Consider the following 20010-nt stretch of genomic DNA (forward strand, 5'->3'; position numbering starts at 1 on the left):
CTATTATGTCAAATAGAATTTCCGATATATATTTACTAATATGTAAATATATATCGATCGGTATATACAAATCGAAAGTATCGTTCGGAGTCCATTAAACAAAAAGTGGAATTGCTGTAAAAAATGGATAAAGGCATATCCTTTGTTTATCTAAACTTTAACGTTTGTTTATCTAAACTTTTATCTAAACTGCAGTGTGCAATGAATTGGAAGTTGATCTGTCAGAACTATCCTTATCTTAAGGGCAGATGTTTTTATTTTATTTGGCTTATAATTGCTTACTCGGCTTTGATATGATTTAAATCAAATGCCTCATCTGATAGGGAAGAAAATGACAGAGGTTATTGAAAATGAAAAAAATTTCGATTGACAAATTAGTCGGTATTCTCGACACAGCAATTATAGGACTTGAACAGCGGAACTTTGTAACTGAACAAGAAGTTATGTCTGTTTATAGAATTAAAGAGAATGTATTATAACATAAAAAACGAAGCAACTTAAACAACTTACATTGAAAGAAATGTTTAATAAAGTAAACAAATAAATATTAAGCTTTTTTTTTTTGTAAATTTTGATACCCTTTAGATCATAATTGTTCTTTATTTCGTAAATTACGGTTTCATATTTTTAATTTTATAATTTCTGCATGCCATTTTACCAGATTTAAATTGATGATCTGTAATCCGAAAAAATCGATAAACCGGAATCGCCGAAGTCCCCACGAGTCCGGATTAACGACTTTTGACTGTATACATATATACGTATATATATATTTGCAATAAGTGAAGTTGATAACATTTACGCATGTGGCATTTTACATTTTTGGTCTATATTTTAAATTAAATATGCTTTCCTTAAGAGAATAAAAGGTATCTTAGAGTAAGAGGTCTGTTATTTTTAGTTGTCTATCTTACATACGTATATAATATGTTTTGCTTTTTAAGAGGAAGAAATATTAGTAAATGCAAAAAAAATATTTAGTGTTTGTCAATTCTTTATGAGATTTTCTCATTGCCACATGTTAAATACTCTCTTTTAGTGTAATATGATTAAAACTTTTTAAATTTATTTCCATTTTATAATTAATTTTTTTTGATACAGTAAGAAACAAGCAATCTATATGCTTAATTAGTAGAATTACCAAATATGGGGCCTAATTGGTTTTTCTGGTGGCATTTGTCACCAAAGATAAGCAAACCCAGATACTAAGAAATGAATAATTTCTGAGAACTGTCGATTTATCATAAAGTGAGAATGAAAGCATAGTTGACATAACGCCCAAATTTGTGAAAATATGCGTAAAATAGAGTTATGTAAATCCATGGAAATGATATGAAGATGCAGTGTGTAAAATAGCCAGGAGGGAAGAGGCTTTCATGTTATTTTCAGGTTATTTTCTGGTTAAAGGTCACATTCTTGATAGTGGTCATTCTATGGCTACATGAAAAATAAATTAGATACTTTTCTGTTATGCTCCTGCCACACATTTTGGAAAGTGTGTACCTAATGGAAAATTACAGCATGTGTGTATGCATCCTTATGTAAACTAATCTTACAACTTAAAATTATTTACCCATAAAAAAACCTGCCAAAATGCATAGCAGGCACATAACTGAAAAGTATCATAAATAACTTTTTTTTTAAGTAAAAAGTTTGAAATTTATTTTCTTTTAAAAAAACATTTCAGTTAAAACTCCTTTGTTTAAGTGTGCTTCTCCTTTCTTGATTTTTTTAAGCTTAAATCATCAATAAAACCCAAAATACCCAATTTGTGATTATTTCCTGCTAATCGTGTCATTTCTATAAAAATTATATAAATCAATATTTTACCTAAATGCATACTAAATCTCTCTGGATTTTGGTATTTTTTCACATCATGTGAAATTTTTGTCTTCGTGATACAGTCTGGGTTTTTTTCATTATGTGTGTTTGCACTTGCAGTACTAAATACCCTTTCAAAATTCATCTCAAAGCTTCCCCTTCATAGGGAGATGGTACGTGCTAGGCAAATGTTTCAGCATATACGTTTATTGGATCATCTTAAAAGTTTTTGATGATAAATACTAATGAAGCAATGAAAAAACATAAGAAAATTTGGAACTACTCTTATATGCGCCGTCAGGTCGCCAAATGTGGCGAAAAATTTCTCGCCATGCTGGCACATTACTATCTAAATTTTTTGTCTACATTTCGAACTTTATGCGTAAAATGTCTCCAAAAAGCCGGTTTTCGCATGAAAAAAATCCAAAACAAAAAATTTAGAGAGCAAAAACGTAGTTTCTAACCAGAAATATTTTATATGAATCCATGTACACAGCGATATGTTTTAACTTAAAAAAAAAAATCTACGTATTGCACAGTCTAGCGAGCAAAGGAATCTACAAACTACGCACACCTCGCTTTAATAATTTAACATAACAACAATAAATTTCAAAGAATACCATGTACACAGCATTCTGTTTAAACTTGAAAAAACATCTACGAATTGCGCAATCGAGAATAAATTACAAATAATTAAAAAAACAACAGAAATTCATAGTAAAAAAACAATGAACATAACATTCTACAAAATAAAAACAATAAAATAAAATGCACTTACCATAATCAGTACTTTTTCGGACAGCAGAACGTAGCTTTAACATGCCGCCACATGCTCTCTATATGACAGCCACAAACGTCCTCCACGGCATCAGGACGTAGTGATGCCGTGGAGGACGTCGCTATCCACAAAATTGATGCTATGGTTCACAAATAAATGTTCAAAACCTTCTTCTCCTAAATCCTTGTAAGATTTCCAGCCATCCAAAAAAATAGTTTACAAGGCTCAATCCCCTCTTTAATACACTGCATCAGCATTTCCTTACTTCTGTCATGCACAGCCACTAAAAATAAGCTCCCAGACCCTCTTACAACCACGTCTCTCATTGCAACATAGGCCATTTCAAAACATGCACGACACGAACCAACAAGCAATTAAACCACTCCAGCAAATGAGTTTTCAACTTCAAAAGGGTTTGTCACAATCGTTACAGAAACCAGTGCCGGACACATATCGCCACATTTAGTGATCTTAGGGTGCATATAAGAGTACAGCTGAAAGTTTCATTGAATTACATAAGTATCATTTTGTTCTATGACTTTTTGCTTTCCTTTTGGCTGCTGAGAAATTCCTTTCATAAAAATGTTATTAGGTTCTTCATAAAGAAGTTACTGAGGCCCTGCTTGACAATCTCTCGGAGACTTTCAAAGAGACAGAAATGTGAGGGGGGTCAAGGTCTGGTGAACATTAAGGATGACACAAAACATCTCAGCCATGCTGAATAGGTCTTTGCCTGATACTCTTTAAAGTGTAGGTCCGAGCATTGTCATGGTAAAAGATAACACCTCGACTATTGGTCAGTTCTGAGCACTTAGCTTCGGTTTCTGCTTTTAGTGAAAAAGTATATTGCCTGACTTGGTAGCAATAATTTATGTTACACAATTTCTTTGTTGTCCCACCATACACAAAGCATTACTTTTTTGGGATGCTATCCTCTACAAAAGGAGGTTCATTTAGTGTATCCTGTAATCTTTTTTTGTAACATTATTGCATAGCATCCACTTTATGTCTCCAGTAATGAGCCATTTAAAAAAATGAGCTTCTTTATTTCTTTTTGGCAAGAAGTCGCATGTGGAAACTGAAGCAAGCATATTCTGCTCTGTTAAAAGTATGGGGTACCCATACGTCATAGCAAGTTACCTACCTAGTCGCCTTCTAATGACATACAGTGCATTTGAAATATTAGGTTTGCCTGATACTTCTTGCTCTGTTTAATGTGGATTTTCAATGATAACTTTTAATAGAACCTTGTTTATGGAGGATGGCCATCCATAATCTTCGAGGCTGAAATTTCTAGCTTAAACTTCTTGAATCACATTTGAATTATGTCATCAGAAACAGTATTTTGTCTACATACAGCACAAATTTTATGAACTGTGCGACTACCATTTTTAACATTTTGCATATTAGCGGAACCACCTTTTGTGCAATGCGAGTTTTTACAGATGAAAAAATAAAAGGTTTTGTTGGACCATGTTTGTCCAAATCACGAAAATCACCAACCTTTCATGACTTTTTGTTAAAGAAAGGTTGCCAAATAATAATTCGTGTTTTATATGTGTTCTCAGGTTAGATTGTCACAAGTATGGCAGGATCAAGCTGTTGCGTTGCCGGCTTCCGTTCGCAAAAATATTCTGGGCTGCCAAATTTATTTTTGCACAAGGTCAAGTAAAAACAAACCACATAAAAAATCTAGATATTTTTTACTTCTGACTCTTTTTGTTTTTTGTTTATTTGTTCGTTCAGTTAAGCCAAATGTCTTGGTTCAATTAATTATGAAGCTTTTACAATATTTCACACTGCACAGTTTGTAGTAAGTCATTGCCATTGATCAGGTCTTGAGGGTATCTCAAATCGGACTTTTTTTATTTAACAATTTGAAGCCTGAATCAAATAAATATTTATAATGTTTTTATGAAAATGTTTTTATCAACTTTTGTAATAAGCAATATTTTAAATTATTAAAATATTTTACAATTCATGACATGATCAGGTGCAATGTGCATGAAAAGCCAGAGCCCCAAAACATACTCAGTTTTGTAGATAATAATAAAATATTTTGTTATATGCTAACAAAAATGTGATATAGTATTAAAAAGTCACAGAAAACTTACTTGTCAAATAGCAACATAATAGGTTACAGGGAGCCTATGGGGCATTTCATATGTTAACTGGAAATGAAGAAATATATTCACTGACTGACCTTATGACTGTAAGTGGCACTAGAAGAGGGGCAGCTAATTGGCTGGAGAGAAGGAGGCAGAGCAAACAAAAGTGCTCGATGTGTGCCTAGCAGATCAAATGCGACTGGCAGAGTTTTTAATTAGTAGGGAGAAAATCATTTTAACAGCACACATGCTTTGAGTATTATATTTCTCATTTCTAAACCTTTGTAAAGAAAAGAAAAATTTGCTGGGGGTTTCGATATCTATATTTTGGACTTCGTACAGTAATTATTACTTTTTATGTTTAGAAGAGTCACCAGTATAGGTCACTGGTCATTAAATTAATTCAGTCTTACCAGTGACCCTACCAAAGCTAAATTCTGGAACAACTGTTTTACAGAATCTGGAAGATGTATTCATTTATGACATGGTCATTAGGGATTTATTGTGCCTGCTGCTCTCTCAAGGTCACCATTTGGATCTCTCATGAAATCCAAGGGAGCAATTAACTATCCAGATTTTTTTTCTTTTTTTTTTTCTTCTAAAAACCACCTATGAACATGAAGCACAATGCTAACTTCACCTAGAAAAGTGCTTTACGAGTGCTAGTTTGAATAGTAGGTTTCTATCTGCAGTTTTTTATGATGATGGGAGAGAAGTTCAACTGTATGTTTTATGTTTTTTAACCTCATGGAAGGAAGAAAGAAAAGATCACTAGGCCTTATTGGGAAAATTTAAGTGAAGATTACTTGAAAAGTTGCATTTAGTGAAATATTGAGAAATTGCATTGTGTGCTCTGATAGTGATTTAACATTTAATTTTACCTTCTTCATGCTATATACATCTCTATGGCAAATAATCTTTGTCAATTATAATAATAATAATCTTTGTCAATAATCTTTGTCATCTTTAGAATTAAAAAAAAAATTGTTGGTGAAATAACTAAGTTGTTCCTCTGATTTTTAATTAAGGACTGGTTCATAGTCCTGCTGTAGACATAAAGATGGGATAATGGTTAGAGATGGTGACTGCTGTCCCAGAGAGCCCAGGTTCAATTCTCAGAGAAGGCATGTGTGTCTGTAAGTGTTTTGCTGGCAAGGGGGCACTCAAAATATGCAGCTAGCTGACACCTTTTTGAGAGTTTAATGGTAGGAGAACAAGGTTTAGCAACCTTCGGTATTTCATCAGCAGTTAGGCATTGTGATATCTAATATGCCTACTTGAATATTTGCCTTGTTTTAACCTGTCGACCTCTGAGTCCAGTTACTGTAATGATTAGTGATACATATTGATGGGTCTGTCTTTAAATCCTGGAGAAAGCATGGATGTATATAAGCATATAGTGTCTGCAGCAAGCGACACTGAAAATATACAGCAAACCTGAAGTCCTTTCAAGAGATTGGTGATAGAGGGAGAAGGGTGCGAGTCTCTTGTACCACCACACCTCTCAAAATTGAGACAGAAAGCCAGGTTGGAGGTATACTTGCGAGAATGTACAGGTTCCAGTCATCATATAGTATGTAATCTACTGCTTTTAGTTAGTTATTTATTTCTTAGACTAAAACATTCTTTTTAAATTTGAGCATGCAAAATAAAGGTGAGAAGACAGCAAATTTTAGGATCACCCTCTAAAAATAAACAGCTAAGTAATTAGATCACATATTACATGATTACCCAGGTGCTGGCCTTTCTTCAACCTGGCTCTGTTGACACAAACATATTCATGATGTAAAAACTTCACAAAATATGATTATTTATTCTGTCCTGTTTAAAAACCAAAGTCTAGATGGTAACTAAACAAGATAGTTCCAAATTGAAATAGATACTATTTCTCCACTGGGAACCATTTTCTACATTTAGTTAGTAGGTAACTTGTATATTCATGAGTTTTTGGACATAGAATTGAATACCATTTAATGAAAGGCATAATAATCAGATTTATTTTTATTTATTTATTTATTTATTATTTTCTTAAGTGCAGCAATAGAGTTATCACTTTAAAGTAATGTGATATAACTAAAATAACTGCTTTTTATGATCTTCATACATTTTAATTATTTGGGACGCATGCATTATATTTGTTATGATTTCAGTTTTTCTAAGTATATCTTTGTCTTTGCATATGTTAGAATTTACAGAAATCTATATTTTGACATTTACATTTTCGATAGGCTTTATCATGGCAGATGTTGATGATTGGGGTCTTTCTTCTCATATACAAGATAAAGGAATTTCGAAATTAGTTGACAATTTAAATTTAGACGATCCTATTCTACCACCTGTGCCACCTCCAATACCTCCTCCAAAGATTCCTGATGAAGCATCAAAAGACGATGATGAAAAAGATGATGAACCTGAATTAAATCCTGCTGAGATATCTCTGATGAAAAAACTTGCAAGATTTCATTTAATTGAAGTTTCTCATGATATAGATATCCAGAGAAATCCTAATTCATCTCTGTATTCTGTGAAATCTTTTGAAGAATTGAATCTGCGACCTGAACTTCTTAAAGGTGTGTGTGGTATGGGATTTAATTCACCCTCAAAAATACAAGAGGCTGCTCTTCCTACTCTTATTGCAGATCCTCGACAAAATATGATTGCTCAGTCTCAGAGTGGTACGCTTAAAACTGCTACTTTTCTTTTGGCAAGTTTGAGCAGAGTGGACACAAATTTGAAATATCCTCACATGCTTATTTTGTCCCCAACATATGAGTTAGCCATGCAGACAGGAAAAGTGGCAAAAAGAATGGCAAAATTTTGTCCTAACATTGAATTTTTTTTTGCTGTTAGAGGTGAGGTTTTGCAAAGAGGAGAAAAAATTACTGCTCAGTTTATGATTGGAACTCCTGGTAAAGTTTATGATTGGGCAATGTGCTATAAGTGTTTTGATCTCAGGAAAATAAAAGAATTTGTTTTAGATGAAGCAGATGTCATGATCTCGACTCAAGGATATCAAGACCAGTCTATTCGCATTCATAAGCAGCTACCGAAAGATTGTCGGATGCTGCTGTTCTCAGCTACTTATTCTGAAGAAGTCATGCAATTTGCAGAATTGATTGTTTCTGATCCTATTATAATTAAACTGAAAAGGGAAGAAGACAGTTTGGATAATATAGATCAGTATTACATAGTATGCAGAGATAAAGAAGAGAAATTTCAAGCTTTGTGTAACATATATGGTACTGTGTCAATAGGACAGGCTATTATATTTTGCCATACCAGGAAGACTGCATCTTGGTTAGTTGAATAGCCATTCTCAATAGATTTACAGAAGGAAAAGAAAAAGTAAGTAACAATTCTTGGTAAGATGCTCTGTAATTATAAAAGTAAAATTTATTTATGAAAGCAGTTTTTGCTTTTCAAAGAATAAAAATATTAGTTTACCTTTAGTCAAACATGGTATTAATATTCGCATCATCCAAATGAGTAATTTTCTAAATTTTTGAAATTTCTGAATTTAAAGAAAAAGAGAAATGAATTATTGATATATATGTTGTTTAATTATTCTGTGTATGGTTAGTCATTTCTTGGATTTTTGTCATTATATTTCCCAATAAATATATTTGCAAGTTATTGCGATAGAAATTTTTTAAAGTTAATTTTAATCACAAAATATAAATGGACAAAAAATATATGATAACTTGATTCAATATTGTAATTTATGTAGTTAAGACCACCCAGTAATGTCCAAAGTAAATGCCTCTGGCAGCATGAATGGCAGATGCTGTGGAAGTGACTCAGATATTGAATGTCTGATATAGTGTCTGGAGTGATGTATTCTCCAGATATCTTCGGCAGTGTGAAAATTGCTCACATTTTGTGCAACATTACATTTGGTGTTTTTTTAGAGAATCCGGTTATTGAACTTGTAGTAACCTCAAAAGTTTTCACACTTAGTGTGAGGACTTACCTGGAAGTAGTGTTCTTGCAGTGAGACTATTTGAAAGCAATTCTGATTGTATGACATGCTGTATTCAAGGCCAGAGCCAATGCAGCTATACCAGTAGCATTTTAGGAGACATGGGATGGCAAAAATCATATCTTCGATTGTGCTGTGTTATCTTGTGGAAAGATTACATAGATAATTGTCAGCTTGCATGAATGTACTTGATTGTGAAGGATGGACACCAAATTAGTTTAAATTGCCATTTAGAGCTACTGTTAACGAAGAACACAGAAAATATATAAATCAAATATATTCAAAACAGTTTGTTCAGTTGCGGGCTGCCTCTACCCGAGGCTGGGTGCATTATGAATAAAGACAAAAAATTCTTAACCCCTTCGCGCCGACTGTCACGTATACGTGCCAGCAACGAACACACTTACCTAGCGGCCGACACGCAGGCGTGCCAGAGGATTGTTCCGTTCTCTACCGACTGTCACGTATTTGTGCCAGTACTTTGGAACGTTTTTCAAAATATAATTTCTGCCACAAGATGGCACTGTATGTCCATATGGTTTCAGATACATGTACATTAGACCTTCTGCTCGAAATGAGAGAAGCATGACTCACATACACGTGCTTTTGATTATTGGCGTGATTTATGACGTCTCTTTAAATCGCAGGTGGTAGTTGTTTACTGTAAGTAGAGAAGTTTTATTTGCTCTAAAGCGTTGGGTATTTCGGTTTGCAGTTCAGTTTTTAGAAAGTAATTAGATCTTGTTAGACGTGAATTCTTTGTTTTTACCGTTGCAATGTCGAAGCCTCGAAAATGTTTAACAGAGCATGAAATAGCAGAAATGATGCAAAATATTTCAGATATTTATTCTGATATTCTGATATTGATTCTGAAAGATTAACTGAAAGACATTTTCCAAAACTTTGTTCAGAAGAGACTGATAAGAAAATGAGACGACGATGCTTTGTTTGTTCACATTCCCGGAAAAATCCTCCAAAACGGCAAATGAGTTATTACGAGTGCAAGGAATGTAACGTAGGACTGTGTGTAGATCCCTGTTTTGAAATTTTTCATACGAAAAGAGAATTTTAAGTAATATATTTAGTTTTCAGATGTATAATGTTAAAATTCATAAAATGGTGAGTAATTAAAATAAAATGTGTAAAATATGCATTTAAACAAGAAATAAGGTAATTAAAGTATATATATAAAAATGTCTATAAAGCATAAGCCATTTAAATACTCTATAGAGCATTTTTAAACAATGCGTTGATACTTCGGAAATTTCATGGATTTAGGCTTACTAGCAAAAAAGGCCCCCGGCCCTGGAGAGACGCTCGCGTAAGACACTGCCGGCCTCAGCGATAAGCACGCGTTTTCGCTACCCGGCTCGAAGGGGTTAATAAGCCATTCTTTTTTTTCATCACAACATTCTCACTCTTCCGAGATCAGCTTTCGTTCTGTCTACAAGCAAAACATTCGAAAAACTCAGCATGCAGGCTGAGCAGTGCTTCGCGCCATTTATTACTTTAGTTCATTTCACAACATCCTCTCCCGACTTTGAGACTCAGGTTGAGTCTCAAGCTCATAACAAACATTACTTAAAAGATCAAGTTTTTTTTGGAGCTTTCACATGTTGTCCAGAGGAGGAATATTGTTGCATCACCATTTTATCAGGTGCAATTCCCCTTTTTAACATACATCCAGCACTAGAATTAGATTCCTCTGCACCCAGTTTCTTATCAGGAATTATGTTTCTATCATTGGCCTGTATCTCCAGAGGAAAGATGCATTGTATTGGTCGTACAGCTGTTCCATGCCGGGTCTTGAGTTTAACCGTACAAATCTTTCCATCACGTCCAGGGATCAATTCTGTAATTCGGGCTAAGGACCAAAATGAACGTTTTCTGTTATCATTCTCCATCAGTACTATTTCTCCTACTACAGGTTCCCGAGATCGTTTTTCATTATGCTTTTGAACCAGTTGACTAAGGTATTCTTTTCTAAATCGTTGTCTCAGATCATTTAACAATTTAGTTCTATACTTTAATCTCTTATTAAGACTTGACGAATTTAATTCATCAAGATCTTCAACATTGGAATTTCTGTTCTCGATAAGAAACATGGTGGGTTTCAGAGGGACTAATTCCTGCAGACCACACCTCTCAAAATTGGAACAGAAAGCCAGGTTGGAAGTATACTTGCGAGAATTTACAGGTTCCGGTAATCATATAGTATGTGATCTACTGCTTTTAGTTAGTTATTTATTTCTTAGACTAAAACACTGTTTTTAAATTTGAGCATGCAATAAAATAAAGGTGAGAAGACAGCAAATTTTAGGATCACCCTCTAAAAATAAATAGCTAAGTGATTAGATCACATGTTACATGATTACCCAGGTGCTGGCCTTTCTTCAACCTGGCTCTGTTGATACAAACATATTCATGATGTAAAAACATCACAAAATATGATTATTTAGTCTGTCTTGTTTAAAAACCAAAGTCTAGATGGTAACTAAACAAGATAGTTCCAAATTGAAATAGATACTATTTCTCCACTGGGAACCATTTTCTACATTTAGTTAGTAGGTAACTTGTATATTCATGAGTTTTTGGACATAGAATTGAATACCATTTAATGATAGGCATAATAATCAGATTTATTTTTATTTATTTATTTATTTATTTTTTTTTAAGTGCAGCAATAGAGTTATCACTTTAAAGTAATGTGATATAACTAAAATAACTGCTTTTTATGATCTTCATACATTTTAATTATTTGGGACACATGCATTATATTTGTTATGATTTCAGTTTTTCTAAGTATATCTTTGTCTTTGCATATATTAGAATTTACAGAAATCTATATTTTGACATTTACATTTTCGATAGGCTTTATCATGGCAGATGTTGATGATTGGGGTCTTTCTTCTCATATACAAGATAAAGGAATTTCGAAATTAGTTGACAATTTAAATTTAGACGATCCTATTCTACCACCTGTGCCACCTCCAATAACTCCTCCAAAGATTCCTGATGAAGCATCAAAAGACGATGATGAAAAAGATGATGAACCTGAATTAAATCCTGCTGAGATATCTCTGATGAAAAAACTTGCAAGATTTCATTTAATTGAAGTTTCTCATGATATAGATATCCAGAGAAATCCTAATTCATCTCTGTATTCTGTGAAATCCTTTGAAGAATTGAATCTGCGACCTGAACTTCTTAAAGGTGTGTATAGTATGGGATTTAATTCACCCTCAAAAATACAAGAGGCTGCTGTTCCTACTCTTATTGCAGATCCTCGACAAAATATGATTGCTCAGTCTCAGAGTGGTACGCTTAAAACTGCTGCTTTTCTTTTGGCAAGTTTGAGCAGAGTGGACAGAAATTTGAAATATCCTCACATGCTTATTTTGTCCCCAACATATGAGTTAGCCATGCAGACAGGAAAAGTGGCAAAAAGAATGGCAAAATTTTGTCCTAACATTGAATTTTGTTTTGCTGTTAGAGGTGAGGTTTTGCAAAGAGGAGAAAAAATTACTGCTCAGTTTATGATTGGAACTCCTGGTAAAGTTTATGATTGGGCAATGCGCTATAAGTGTTTTGATCTCAGGAAAATAAAAGTATTTGTTTTAGATGAAGCAGATGTCATGATCTCGACTCAAGGATATCAAGACCAGTCTATTCGCATCCATAAGCAGCTACCGAAGATTGTCGGATGCTGCTGTTCTCAGCTACTTATTCTGAAGAAGTCATGCAATTTGCAGAATTGATTGTTTCTGATCCTATTATAATTAAACTGAAAAGGGAAGAAGACAGTTTGGATAATATAGATCAGTATTACATAGTATGCAGAGATAAAGAAGAGAAATTTCAAGCTTTGTGTAACATATATGGTACTGTGTCAATAGGACAGGCTATTATATTTTGCCATACCAGGAAGACTGCATCTTGGTTAGTTGAATAGCCATTCTCAATAGATTTACAGAAGGAAAAGAAAAAGTAAGTAACAATTCTTGGTAAGATGCTCTCTAATTATAAAAGTAAAATTTTTTTATGAAAGCAGTTTTTGCTTTTCAAAGAATAAAAATATTAATTTACCTTTAGTCAAACATGGTATTAATATTCGCATCATCCAAATGAGTAATTTTCTAAATTTTTGAAATTTCTGAATTTAAAGAAAAAGAGAAATGAATTATTGATATATATATGTTGTTTAATTATTCTGTGTATGGTTAGTCATTTCTTGGATTTTTGTCATTATATTTCCCAATAAATATATTTGCAAGTTATTGCGATAGAAATTTTTTAAAGTTAATTTTAATCACAAAATATAAATGGACAAAAAATATATGATAACTTGATTCAATATTGTAATTTATGTAGTTAAGACCACCCAGTAATGTCCAAAGTAAATGCCTCTGGCAGCATGAATGGCAGATGCTGTGGAAGTGACTCAGATATTGAATGTCTGATATAGTGTCTGGAGTGATGTATTCTCCAGATATCTTCGGCAGTGTGAAAATTGCTCACATTTTGTGCAACATTACATTTGGTGTTTTTTTAGAGAATCCGGTTATTGAACTTGTAGTAATCTCAAAAGTTTTCACACTTAGTGTGAGGACTTACCTGGAAGTAGTGTTCTTGCAGTGAGACTATTTGAAAGCAATTCTGATTGTATGACATGCTGTATTCAAGGCCAGAGCCAATGCAGCTATACCAGTAGCATTTTAGGAGACATGGGATGGCAAAAATCATATCTTCGATTGTGCTGTGTTATCTTGTGGAAAGATTACATAGATAATTGTCAGCTTGCATGAATGTACTTGATTGTGAAGGATGGACACCAAATTAGTTTAAATTGCCATTTAGAGCTACTGTTAACGAAGAACACAGAAAATATATAAATCAAATATATTCAAAACAGTTTGTTCAGTTGCGGGCTGCCTCTACCCGAGGCTGGGTGCATTATGAATAAAGACAAAAAATTCTTAACCCCTTCGCGCCGACTGTCACGTATACGTGCCAGCAACGAACACACTTACCTAGCGGCCGACACGCAGGCGTGCCAGAGGATTGTTCCGTTCTCTACCGACTGTCACGTATTTGTGCCAGTACTTTGGAACGTTTTTCAAAATATAATTTCTGCCACAAGATGGCACTGTATGTCCATATGGTTTCAGATACATGTACATTAGACCTTCTGCTCGAAATGAGAGAAGCATGACTCACATACACGTGCTTTTGATTATTGGCGTGATTTATGACGTCTCTTTAAATCGCAGGTGGTAGTTGTTTACTGTAAGTAGAGAAGTTTTATTTGCTCTAAAGCGTTGGGTATTCCGGTTTGCAGTTCAGTTTTTAGAAAGTAATTAGATCTTGTTAGACGTGAATTCTTTGTTTTTACCGTTGCAATGTCGAAGCCTCGAAAATGTTTAACAGAGCATGAAATAGCAGAAATGATGCAAAATATTTCAGATATTTATTCTGATATTCTGATATTGATTCTGAAAGATTAACTGAAAGACATTTTCCAAAACTTTGTTCAGAAGAGACTGATAAGAAAATGAGACGACGATGCTTTGTTTGTTCACATTCCCGGAAAAATCCTCCAAAACGGCAAATGAGTTATTACGAGTGCAAGGAATGTGACGTAGGACTGTGTGTAGATCCCTGTTTTGAAATTTTTCATACGAAAAGAGAATTTTAAGTAATATATTTAGTTTTCAGATGTATAATGTTAAAATTCATAAAATGGTGAGTAATTAAAATAAAATGTGTAAAATATGCATTTAAACAAGAAATAAGGTAATTAAAGTATATATATAAAAATGTCTATAAAGCATAAGCCGTTTAAATACTCTATAGAGCATTTTTAAACAATGCGTTGATACTTCGGAAATTTCATGGATTTAGGCTTACTAGCAAAAAAGGCCCCCGGCCCTGGAGAGACGCTCGCGTAAGACACTGCCGGCCTCAGCGATAAGCGCGCGTTTTCGCTACCCGGCTCGAAGGGGTTAAGCCATTCTTTTTTTTCATCACAACATTCTCACTCTTCCGAGATCAGCTTTCGTTCTGTCTACAAGCAAAACATTCGAAAAACTCAGCATGCAGGCTGAGCAGTGCTTCGCGCCATTTATTACTTTAGTTCATTTCACAACATCCTGTCCCGACTTTGAGACTCAGGTTGAGTCTCAAGCTCATAACAAACATTACTTAAAAGATCAAGTTTTTTTTGGAGCTTTCACATGTTGTCCAGAGGAGGAATATTGTTGCATCACCATTTTATCAGGTGCAATTCCCCTTTTTAACATACATCCAGCACTAGAATTAGATTCCTCTGCACCCAGTTTCTTATCAGGAATTATGTTTCTATCATTGCCCTGTATCTCCAGAGGAAAGATGCATTGTATTGGTCGTACAGCTGTTCCATGCCGGGTCTTGAGTTTAACCGTACAAATCTTTCCATCACGTCCAGGGATGAATTCTGTAATTCGGGCTAAGGACCAAAATGAACGTTTTCTGTTATCATTCTCCATCAGTACTATTTCTCCTACTACAGGTTCCCGAGATCGTTTTTCATTATGCTTTTGAACCAGTTGACTAAGGTATTCTTTTCTAAATCGTTGTCTCAGATCATTTAACAATTTAGTTCTATACTTTAATCTCTTATTAAGACTTGACGAATTTAATTCATCAAGATCTTCAACATTGGAATTTCTGTTCTCGATAAGAAACATGGCGGGTTTCGGAGGGACTAATTCCTGCAGACCACACCTCTCAAAATTGGAACAGAAAGCCAGGTTGGAAGTATACTTGCGAGAATTTACAGGTTCCGGTAATCATATAGTATGTGATCTACTGCTTTTAGTTAGTTATTTATTTCTTAGACTAAAACACTGTTTTTAAATTTGAGCATGCAATAAAATAAAGGTGAGAAGACAGCAAATTTTAGGATCACCCTCTAAAAATAAATAGCTAAGTGATTAGATCACATGTTACATGATTACCCAGGTGCTGGCCTTTCTTCAACCTGGCTCTGTTGATACAAACATATTCATGATGTAAAAACATCACAAAATATGATTATTTAGTCTGTCTTGTTTAAAAACCAAAGTCTAGATGGTAACTAAACAAGATAGTTCCAAATTGAAATAGATACTATTTCTCCACTGGGAACCATTTTCTACATTTAGTTAGTAGGTAACTTGTATATTCATGAGTTTTTGGACATAAAATTGAATACCATTTAATGAAAGGCATAATAATCAGATTTATTTTTATTTATTTATTTATTTATTATTTTCTTAAGTGCAGCAATAGAGTTATCACTTTAAAGTAATGTGATATAACTAAAATAACTGCTTTTTATGATCTTCATACATTTTAATTATTTGGGACGCATGCATTATATTTGTTATGATTTCAGTTTTTCTAAGTATATCTTTGTCTTTGCATATGTTAGAATTTACAGAAATCTATATTTTGACATTTACATTTTCGATAGGCTTTATCATGGCAGATGTTGATGATTGGGGTCTTTCTTCTCATATACAAGATAAAGGAATTTCGAAATTAGTTGACAATTTAAATTTAGACGATCCTATTCTACCACCTGTGCCACCTCCAATACCTCCTCCAAAGATTCCTGATGAAGCATCAAAAGACGATGATGAAAAAGATGATGAACCTGAATTAAATCCTGCTGAGATATCTCTGATGAAAAAACTTGCAAGATTTCATTTAATTGAAGTTTCTCATGATATAGATATCCAGAGAAATCCTAATTCATCTCTGTATTCTGTGAAATCTTTTGAAGAATTGAATCTGCGACCTGAACTTCTTAAAGGTGTGTGTGGTATGGGATTTAATTCACCCTCAAAAATACAAGAGGCTGCTCTTCCTACTCTTATTGCAGATCCTCGACAAAATATGATTGCTCAGTCTCAGAGTGGTACGCTTAAAACTGCTACTTTTCTTTTGGCAAGTTTGAGCAGAGTGGACACAAATTTGAAATATCCTCACATGCTTATTTTGTCCCCAACATATGAGTTAGCCATGCAGACAGGAAAAGTGGCAAAAAGAATGGCAAAATTTTGTCCTAACATTGAATTTTTTTTTGCTGTTAGAGGTGAGGTTTTGCAAAGAGGAGAAAAAATTACTGCTCAGTTTATGATTGGAACTCCTGGTAAAGTTTATGATTGGGCAATGTGCTATAAGTGTTTTGATCTCAGGAAAATAAAAGAATTTGTTTTAGATGAAGCAGATGTCATGATCTCGACTCATGGATATCAAGACCAGTCTATTCGCATTCATAAGCAGCTACCGAAAGATTGTCGGATGCTGCTGTTCTCAGCTACTTATTCTGAAGAAGTCATGCAATTTGCAGAATTGATTGTTTCTGATCCTATTATAATTAAACTGAAAAGGGAAGAAGACAGTTTGGATAATATAGATCAGTATTACATAGTATGCAGAGATAAAGAAGAGAAATTTCAAGCTTTGTGTAACATATATGGTACTGTGTCAATAGGACAGGCTATTATATTTTGCCATACCAGGAAGACTGCATCTTGGTTAGTTGAATAGCCATTCTCAATAGATTTACAGAAGGAAAAGAAAAAGTAAGTAACAATTCTTGGTAAGATGCTCTGTAATTATAAAAGTAAAATTTATTTATGAAAGCAGTTTTTGCTTTTCAAAGAATAAAAATATTAATTTACCTTTAGTCAAACATGGTATTAATATTCGCATCATCCAAATGAGTAATTTTCTAAATTTTTGAAATTTCTGAATTTAAAGAAAAAGAGAAATGAATTATTGATATATATGTTGTTTAATTATTCTGTGTATGGTTAGTCATTTCTTGGATTTTTGTCATTATATTTCCCAATAAATATATTTGCAAGTTATTGCGATAGAAATTTTTTAAAGTTAATTTTAATCACAAAATATAAATGGACAAAAAATATATGATAACTTGATTCAATATTGTAATTTATGTAGTTAAGACCACCCAGTAATGTCCAAAGTAAATGCCTCTGGCAGCATGAATGGCAGATGCTGTGGAAGTGACTCAGATATTGAATGTCTGATATAGTGTCTGGAGTGATGTATTCTCCAGATATCTTCGGCAGTGTGAAAATTGCTCACATTTTGTGCAACATTACATTTGGTGTTTTTTTAGAGAATCCGGTTATTGAACTTGTAGTAACCTCAAAAGTTTTCACACTTAGTGTGAGGACTTACCTGGAAGTAGTGTTCTTGCAGTGAGACTATTTGAAAGCAATTCTGATTGTATGACATGCTGTATTCAAGGCCAGAGCCAATGCAGCTATACCAGTAGCATTTTAGGAGACATGGGATGGCAAAAATCATATCTTCGATTGTGCTGTGTTATCTTGTGGAAAGATTACATAGATAATTGTCAGCTTGCATGAATGTACTTGATTGTGAAGGATGGACACCAAATTAGTTTAAATTGCCATTTAGAGCTACTGTTAACGAAGAACACAGAAAATATATAAATCAAATATATTCAAAACAGTTTGTTCAGTTGCGGGCTGCCTCTACCCGAGGCTGGGTGCATTATGAATAAAGACAAAAAATTCTTAACCCCTTCGCGCCGACTGTCACGTATACGTGCCAGCAACGAACACACTTACCTAGCGGCCGACACGCAGGCGTGCCAGAGGATTGTTCCGTTCTCTACCGACTGTCACGTATTTGTGCCAGTACTTTGGAACGTTTTTCAAAATATAATTTCTGCCACAAGATGGCACTGTATGTCCATATGGTTTCAGATACATGTACATTAGACCTTCTGCTCGAAATGAGAGAAGCATGACTCACATACACGTGCTTTTGATTATTGGCGTGATTTATGACGTCTCTTTAAATCGCAGGTGGTAGTTGTTTACTGTAAGTAGAGAAGTTTTATTTGCTCTAAAGCGTTGGGTATTTCGGTTTGCAGTTCAGTTTTTAGAAAGTAATTAGATCTTGTTAGACGTGAATTCTTTGTTTTTACCGTTGCAATGTCGAAGCCTCGAAAATGTTTAACAGAGCATGAAATAGCAGAAATGATGCAAAATATTTCAGATATTTATTCTGATATTCTGATATTGATTCTGAAAGATTAACTGAAAGACATTTTCCAAAACTTTGTTCAGAAGAGACTGATAAGAAAATGAGACGACGATGCTTTGTTTGTTCACATTCCCGGAAAAATCCTCCAAAACGGCAAATGAGTTATTACGAGTGCAAGGAATGTAACGTAGGACTGTGTGTAGATCCCTGTTTTGAAATTTTTCATACGAAAAGAGAATTTTAAGTAATATATTTAGTTTTCAGATGTATAATGTTAAAATTCATAAAATGGTGAGTAATTAAAATAAAATGTGTAAAATATGCATTTAAACAAGAAATAAGGTAATTAAAGTATATATATAAAAATGTCTATAAAGCATAAGCCATTTAAATACTCTATAGAGCATTTTTAAACAATGCGTTGATACTTCGGAAATTTCATGGATTTAGGCTTACTAGCAAAAAAGGCCCCCGGCCCTGGAGAGACGCTCGCGTAAGACACTGCCGGCCTCAGCGATAAGCACGCGTTTTCGCTACCCGGCTCGAAGGGGTTAATAAGCCATTCTTTTTTTTCATCACAACATTCTCACTCTTCCGAGATCAGCTTTCGTTCTGTCTACAAGCAAAACATTCGAAAAACTCAGCATGCAGGCTGAGCAGTGCTTCGCGCCATTTATTACTTTAGTTCATTTCACAACATCCTCTCCCGACTTTGAGACTCAGGTTGAGTCTCAAGCTCATAACAAACATTACTTAAAAGATCAAGTTTTTTTTGGAGCTTTCACATGTTGTCCAGAGGAGGAATATTGTTGCATCACCATTTTATCAGGTGCAATTCCCCTTTTTAACATACATCCAGCACTAGAATTAGATTCCTCTGCACCCAGTTTCTTATCAGGAATTATGTTTCTATCATTGGCCTGTATCTCCAGAGGAAAGATGCATTGTATTGGTCGTACAGCTGTTCCATGCCGGGTCTTGAGTTTAACCGTACAAATCTTTCCATCACGTCCAGGGATCAATTCTGTAATTCGGGCTAAGGACCAAAATGAACGTTTTCTGTTATCATTCTCCATCAGTACTATTTCTCCTACTACAGGTTCCCGAGATCGTTTTTCATTATGCTTTTGAACCAGTTGACTAAGGTATTCTTTTCTAAATCGTTGTCTCAGATCATTTAACAATTTAGTTCTATACTTTAATCTCTTATTAAGACTTGACGAATTTAATTCATCAAGATCTTCAACATTGGA

At 34.1% G+C, this 20010-nt stretch overlaps 3 pseudogenes; all 3 read left to right on the plus strand.

Moving 5' to 3' along the window:
* The first annotated feature begins 6943 nt into the window (after positions 1-6943).
* Positions 6944-8017, plus strand: LOC146994873 (DEAD-box helicase Dbp80 pseudogene; annotated as a pseudogene).
* A 3548-nt stretch (positions 8018-11565) lies between these two features.
* LOC146994874 (DEAD-box helicase Dbp80 pseudogene) lies at positions 11566-12651 on the plus strand (annotated as a pseudogene).
* A 3535-nt stretch (positions 12652-16186) lies between these two features.
* Positions 16187-17304, plus strand: LOC146994875 (DEAD-box helicase Dbp80 pseudogene; annotated as a pseudogene).
* Positions 17305-20010: the final 2706 nt, after the last annotated feature.

Source organism: Stegodyphus dumicola, chromosome 10, assembly GCF_044657685.1.
Source record: "Stegodyphus dumicola isolate Sdum_Otavi_A_Nest chromosome 10, ASM4465768v1".
Lineage (NCBI taxonomy): Eukaryota > Metazoa > Arthropoda > Arachnida > Araneae > Eresidae > Stegodyphus > Stegodyphus dumicola.